Source organism: Amia ocellicauda, chromosome 3 (genome assembly GCF_036373705.1).
Source record: "Amia ocellicauda isolate fAmiCal2 chromosome 3, fAmiCal2.hap1, whole genome shotgun sequence".
In the NCBI taxonomy this organism is placed as follows: Eukaryota; Metazoa; Chordata; class Actinopteri; order Amiiformes; family Amiidae; genus Amia; species Amia ocellicauda.
In genome coordinates this window covers 31838579-31846732 of record NC_089852.1, presented here as the reverse complement: position 1 = coordinate 31846732, position 8154 = coordinate 31838579, and the positions used below count along the sequence as shown (strand labels likewise).

The 8154-nt window shown below is 39.3% G+C and overlaps 1 pseudogene; it reads left to right on the top strand.

Annotated features, from left to right (window-relative positions):
* Positions 1–3643: 3643 nt before the first annotated feature.
* Positions 3644–4576, top strand: LOC136747049 (olfactory receptor 52B2-like; annotated as a pseudogene).
* Positions 4577–8154: the final 3578 nt, after the last annotated feature.

Genomic DNA, 8154 nt, shown 5'->3' with positions numbered 1-8154 from the left:
GTTTTATCTTTCATTTATTAAAATGATAGGTTGGGATTGCAACCCCAGTTATCCGAGAAATAGAAACCCCACAGAGCTGAGTTCTCACATGGAAGTCTAGCTCTGGCAAAAGAGGAAGTATAGGGGTGTGTGTCTCACTATTTATAACAGACGCAAGAGGGGGTCTGCTGGGATGTCACACTCCCATGGTTCAGTAGGCAGCTTTGATACACATACATTTACACAGTTCCCATGGGTAACTGCATAGTCCCTCCCCATCTGGGTGGTTTTCTGACTCAATGGATAACTCTATTCCACTTTCCACACTTAAAATCACTCTGCAGAATGGGGTCTTATTCTGCTTGTTTTGATGCTCTTTTTCTAAACCTTGACTGAAACGCTAATCACATGTTAGAATTCTAACACTAGTTAGAGGCGTTTGTGTCTCAGAAGATTCTTCAATCTAGAGTATCTAATGCAAACCAGCTTTCAAGTACTTTCTTCTTCACTTGTGATTGGTGTGTTGGTCAATGTTATGAGATGCTCCAGGCCCACCACTTTATATTAATAGACCCCAAGTTGTTTTCCTATCCTGTACATTTTCAGTATTTTTTTTCTGTACATTTAGGGTAATTTAAAATACTCAAAATGCATATTGTCTCTTTCACAAACTTGACACAGCTATACCTGCATGTCATACACACACCCTTTACAAAAGGTACCTGGCTTGTTTCAATAATCTTATGTAGCAGTGCAGTAGAGAAGGGTTAATAATGAATTACGGTGCAGCTCCTACATAAAACGGGAAGGGACCCCATTCATACGAGCATGTGGTTTACTAGCGGGAGGGTTTTTGAAACAAAGTATCCAGCAGTGGTGAGTAGGGATAGTTAGCAAACTTGTCAAATTTGCAGATGATACTGAAATAGGTGGCTCAGCAGATACAATCTCGGCAGCACAGATTATTCAAAGGGACTTAGATAATATTCAGTTGTGGGCTGACACCTGGCAGATGAAATTCAGTGTGGACAAGTGTAAGGTATTACATGCAGGTAACAGAAATGTCCACTATAATTACACTATGGGAGGTACAGATCTACATGAAGTAATGCATGAGAAAGACCTAGGAGTCTATGTGGACTCCTAACTCTCTCCCCATCCAAAAATGTGGGGAAGCAATAAAAAAGGCAAACAGAATGCTAGGGTATATTGTCAAAAGTGTAGAATTTAGAAACAGGGAAGTAATGTTAAGACTGTACAATGCACTAGTTAGACCTCAGCTGGAATACTGTGTACAGTTCTGGGCTCCACACTTCAAGAAAGATATTGCTGCTCTAGAGGCAGTTCAGAGGAGAGCAACCAGACTTATTCCAGTTTTGAAGGGAATGTCCTACTCAGAGTGATTGATGGAACTGAATCTTTTCACCCTGGAACAGAGGAGACTATGTAGGGACTTGATTCAAGTCTTCAAAATCATGAAAGGCATCGACCACATCAAACCAGAGGAGCTTTTCCAGATCAGCAGGGACACAAATGGAAATTGGGCTGCAAGGCATTCAAGACAGAAAACAGGAGACACTTCTTCACACAGAGAGTAGTCACAATCTGGAACTCCCCAGCAATGTGGTTGAAGCTGAAAATTTGGGAGCATTTAAGAACAGACTGGATAGTATCCTTGGATCACTAATGCTGGGGTCAAACTACATGATTTCTACAATCCGACCCAATTTTGTGAACAGTGGGCAGATCACACTTAACGACTATTTTGCACCGAATTTATGTCTTTTGCATCGTGAAGGAGTGCACACTACATGATCGCTTAAGTACAGGGGAACACACTCTTATCGACTGATCTGAAATCCTTTGTCGTGGAAATCTCCGACACAGCCTCTAAACTCCCCACATCTCGCAGAAACACACGTGATCCATCCAGAGAAAAGGTAAACAAACATGGACGTGGACATTTACAGGTCACGTTTGTGTAGCGCAGATCTGCGCTGCTCCACCAATGGGATCAATGCATTTTTGCAGATCTGTGCAATACTGCGGAATGAACGCACCAACGAGCCGCTGTTGCTGTTTGTGTTAGTCTGTGCGGACAAACACAAAAAGCAGAAAAAAACAACAACAGGATGTGTGTGAAGACATGGCTGGGGAGGCAAGAGCAATAGCCTGTGTTTAGAGCTGGAGGTGAGCAACACACAGGCTAAATCCATCCCACAATATGACCGTCACATTGGGATCGATTTTGCACAGACCTGGGTCAATTACAGATACTAATTGGTATTTAATTTGAAAATATTATTTTCCCTGTATGTATTATTTTCCCGGTGCTCCCTCTCGAACCTGGAGCGTCGGGGGGTGGGGTCAGAGGACCGGGAGATCTGCAAGCAGGCCACGGCCCTCTGGATCACTGCCCAAAACTCTGAGTCCAGCGGCACATGGGCCAGTGGTGAAGACTCGAGATATGGGGGGGTCAGGGCCTGGGCTGCTGTCTGTGCTGCCTGCGTAGAAAGGAGGGCGCATATGTGGTCCATCCTACTATTCAGCACAAAGATGGCCTCATCTCGCTCTCTGTCTGTGGAGCTGGACCTCTGTCCCTAAAGAGGGGGAGGGTGCCCATGGTTGTCACTAAACCACTCAATCACGGCAGCGATGTGCACTGGAGCCAATGGCAGCTTAGATAGGGTGATGTTTTCGATCGTGTTCCTACGGAACTGCCCCTTGGGCAGTGCTTCCGACTTGAAAGATAGCCTGGGTTGCATTCGCAAACCTATTCTTATGAAAATTGTTTTTTCAATTGAACAAGTTTTATCTATTCTATTCTATTATATATTCAACATTCCACAATTTAAATCATTCTGCAAGATTCTGATTATTTCATTGGTTTGATTATATATTTCTAAACATTGACCCAAACGCCAATCATGTTAGAATTCCTGCACTAGATAGTGGCTTTTGTGTCACAGAGGATTCTTCATTCTACAGTACCTGATGTAAACCATCTATCAAACTGTGTCTTCTTTAATTGTGATCGGCATGTGGGTCAATGTTATGAGGTGCTCCAGGACTAACCACTGTATATTAATAAGCTACAAGTTGCTTTTCTATACTATACATTTACACTGCATTTTTTGATCATTTGAAATACTCAAAAGGCATATCTTATCTTACACAAAACTGAAACTTCTGTACCTACATACAAACATTTTCTGGTAAATAAAAACCCAGCTTGTTTTAATAATCCTATTTGTAATTTCTTCTAACTCTGGCTAATTAACCCAGTATTACAGAACCACAGGCTCAAAGGTCTGTTTTAAGGCTGCAAATCTCAGAAGCCTCCCTCCTGAAGGAGCTCCATATATAAAGCTTAACACTGAAGTGCAGACTAAGGAACAGGGAATCATTCTCTCTCTGCAGCAACCCTTTCACAGATTAACGTCTGTGAGTATTTTCATAATTTGTGTCATTAATGAAGAAAATATATAAAACCTACAGCTCAAACATTATGGTTCATTGCTGTGCTTGTTATATTATCACACTATTATTCTTATTATATTTCCACTTAATTGATCTTCTATTTATATATGAAGGGACTTATTGGTACTCTTTGCTTCTTTAGGTACAGGGTTGTTTGTATATTCCTGAAACATCCCTTACTGCAATGCAAAACTCCTCCAGCGTTGCAGTCTTCACACTCCATGGATTAAACGAGACGGAATCTCATAAATATATATTTTTTGCTTTTACTCTTTTGGCTTATCTTTTGATATGTCTATTCAGTATGACACTGATAATTACAATCATCATTGAGAAAACCCTTCATGAGCCTATGTACATCTTCCTCAGTAACCTGTGTGTCAATGGACTGTATGGAACTGCTGGTCTGTATCCTAAACTCTTGTCTGACCTCCTCTCTGACTCTCATGTGATCTCATACACTGGATGTTTGATTCAAGCATATGTGATCTACACTTCTATTCTGTGTGAATTCACCATTTTCACGATGATGGCTTATGACAGGTATGTGGCAATATGTAAACCTTTACAATACCATTCTATTATGACAGCTCGAACTATCAGAAAGTTTCTGTTTATTTCTTGGATTCTTCCTTTCTGTGAATCAGTAATTGTGATATTGTTAACTATCAGACTGCCTCTGTGTTGATCTGACATTAACAAACTGTACTGTGATAATTGGTTAGTTGTCAAGTTGTCTTGTGTAGACACAACTATTAACAATTTATATGGTTATACTGCATTAATGTATCATCTCATGCAAGCCATTTATATAGTATTATCTTATATCCAGATTATTAGAGAATGTTTAAAGTCTAGCAAAGAAAGGAGTACATTTTTGCAGACCTGTTTGCCCCATTTGATATCATTAATCAGTTTTACCATTACCATACTTTTTGATGTATTGTACAGTCGATATGGTTCAAGGAACATCCCACAGGCTCTTCTCAATTTCATGGCAGTGGAATTTCTAGTCATCCATCCTCTTTTAAATCCCCTCATGTACGGCTTGAAACTGAGTCAGATTCGCAGGAGAGTTATGAGGGTGTTTGGCAGAAATATAAATATTCTGAAGTGAGGGACATCACATATTAGCTACATCTGAATTGTAAAACATATTATTTGTATATCTTGGAACAATGTATTGTCCCTATCCTTGACATTTGCTCACTAATTTAATTTACTCTGAAATTTCTTACTTCGTCTGTGTTTTTTTCAATAAAGCTAAATACTATTGTATAAAATAATATCATCATCATGGAGTATTAGATCTTCATACAGAGGATGCAACAAGTGGTTTGAATTCTGGATTCACAATTGTACATGTTCAGATTTTGAGCTGTGCTGTACTGTTCTCTTTTTAATTATATTTATAACTCAACCAGTACAACAATGTTCTGCAAATATTTGTCATGTCTATGTCTAGTCGGTCACTTTTCACGGCATAACCGGTCACAGGATCTCATAATCCAGATCTGATGTCCATTAAGCCACTGTGGGTTTGTCCTAGAACTAAAAGCACAAACACACATTCCACAGAGCCTTCCACTGTGCTGAGGAGAGAATGTTACATTTCATTGGGTACTTTTAATCATATTTGAAAGTATATTTAAAAAAAAATTCACAACATTTTTCTGGATTATTTTCTATATAGCTTTTTTCATTACCTTATTTTTTAGTACCATGTAATCAGGTTTGGGGGGATTTTCATCTATGTACAGGCATTGTTACAACACACAAGGCTACTTTCAATGTATTCTAGTATTTTACCAGGGATACCACTGAAATCCTTTCAATCTTACGGTTGAAAAATCATAGGGTTATAAAAATCTAAATCTCAGGTTTCTTGGATATTGAACATGTTTTCCTTCAATCATAAAAACTGTAATTCATGTTCCAGAATTGAAATCACTCAGAATTCAGTTTTAATCTGATTGTTTTCATGCTCTTTTTCAAAATGTTGACAACTAACACCAATCACTCAACACTAGCCAATCAAATTCCAACACTAGATAGTGGTTTATGTGTCACAGAGGAATTTTCATTCTAAAGTACCTAATGCAAACCAGCAAACAAATTACTAAATATTTAATCTTAAATTGGGCCACATAATCTAATGCATTACCGATAAACCAGTAACGATTTAGATCACATGGCCCAATTTAATATAAAATGGATATTCAATTGATAATCTATTATCAGTCAACTAATTTCCAAATATATATCAATAGAATATTAATGTAAAAGCTATCTATACCAGGAATGTTGTCAGCATGAAAAAACACGTTACAAAATCGCTCAGCCATGTAAAATGGAGATATCAAACCCATAAGCCAAGTTACAAGAAACAATTGTGTCAAACATTGACTACTTTATCTCCACTTAACATGGCCACTAAATTGGTGTAGCCATTGTTTTCTCCACATTTACAAAGTTTTTGGTATAGAAGGATATTATATTAACATTTGAACTTCAATTATTAAGTAATTGAATGTTAATAGATTTTCTATTGAATATATATTTAATATTAAACTGGGCTATGCAATCTAAAGCATTACCCTGAAAACCTTTGCAAATTGTAGGAACAATAAAATGTACTGTGTACTGAACTCTATCAAAGTTTTTCCATCTTTTTTCAATCCACATGTATATTTCTTTTGCCATACTTAATCGAGAAAGGATAAGCACTGAGAGGACTATCAAAGTCAGCAAAATTATTAAACCTTACATAGCGATCGTGTCACGTGGGGTGACAAAGACTATCATGATTGGATTTATGTAATTTTCTCAGGGTTTATTATATTTCTATGTTTTATGAACATAAGAACATTAGAACATTTGCAAACGATTTCCATTCGACCCATCATGCTCATTTGGTGTCCATTAATAACTAAGTGATCCAAGGATACTATCTAGTCTGTTTTTAAATGTTCCCAAATTTTCAGCTTCAACCACATCGCTGGGGAGTTTGTTCCAGATTGTGACAACTCTCTGTATGAAGAAGTGTCTCCTGTTTTCCGTTTTGAATGCCTTGAAGCCCAATTTCCATTTGTGTCACCAGGTGCGTGTGTCCCTGCTGATCTGGAAAAGCTCCTCTGGTTTGATCATGCCTTTCATGATTTTGAAGACTTGAATCAAGTCCCCACATAGTCTCCTCTGTTCCAGGGTGAAAAGGTTCAATTCCCTCAATCTCTCAGTAGGACTTTCCCTTTCAGACCTGAATATGTAATTTTAAGAACATAAGAAAGTTTACAAACGAGAGGGGGCCATTCGACCCATCGTGCTCGTTTTCATTAATATCTAAGTGATCCAAGGATCCTATCCAGTCTATTTTTAAATGTTCCCAAACTTTCAGCTTCTACCACATTGCTGGGTAGTTTATTCCAGATTGTGATGACTCTCTGTGTGAAGAAGTGTCTCCTGTTTTCCGTTTTGAATGCCTTGAAGCCCAATTTCCATTTGTGTCCCTGGGTGCGTGTGTCCCTGCTGATCTGGAAAAGCTCCTCTGGTTTGATGTGGTCGATGCCTTTCATGATTTTGAAGACTTGGATCAAGTCCCCACATAGTCTCCTCTGTTCCAGGGTGAAAAGGTTCAGTTCCCTCAGTCTCTCCGAGTAGGATGAAGTTTGTTTGGATGAAGAAAGTGAGGAGTCCACATAGACTCCTAGATCTTCATCTAGTTCTACACTCACCTAAAGGATTATTAGGAACACCTGTTCAATTTCTCATTAATGCAATTATCTAACCAACCAATCACATGGCAGTTGCTTCAATGCATTTAGGGGTGTGGTCCTGGTCAAGAAAATCTCCTGAACTCCAAACTGAATGTCTGAATGGGAAAGAAAGGTGATTTAAGCAATTTTGAGCATGGCATGGTTGTTGGTGCCAGACGGGCCGGTCTGAGTATTTCACAATCTGCTCAGTTACTGGGATTTTCACGCACAACCATTTCTAGGGTTTACAAAGAATGGTGTGAAAAGGGAAAAACATCCAGTATGCGGCAGTCCTGTAGGCAAAAATGCCTTGTTGATGCTAGAGGTCAGAGGAGAATGGGCCGACTGATTCAAGCTGATAGAAGAGCAACTTTGATTGAAATAACCACTCGTTACAACCGAGGTATGCAGCAAAGCATTTGTGAAGCCACAACACGTACAACCTTGAGGCGGAAGGGCTACAACAGCAGAAGACCCCACCGGGTACCACTCATCTCCACTACAAATAGGAAAAAGAGGCTACAATTTGCACAAGCTCACCAAAATTGGACAGTTGAAGGCTGGAAAAATGTTGCCTGGTCTGATGAGTCTCAATTTCTGTTGAGACATTCAGATGGTAGAGTCAGAATTTGGCGTAAACAGAATGAGAACATGGATCCATCATGCTTTGTTACCACTGTGCAGGCTGGTGGTGGTGGTGTAATGGTGGGAGGGATGTTTTCTTGGCACACTTTAGTCCCCTTAGTGCCAATTGGGCATCGTTTAAATGCCTCGGCCTACCTGAGCATTGTTTCTGACCATGTCCATCCCTTTATGACCACCATGTACCCATCCTCTGATGGCTACTTCCAGCAGGATAAAGCACCATGTCTCAAAGGTCGAATAATTTCAAATTGGTTTCTTGAACATGACAATGAGTTCACTGTACTAAACTGGCCCCCAC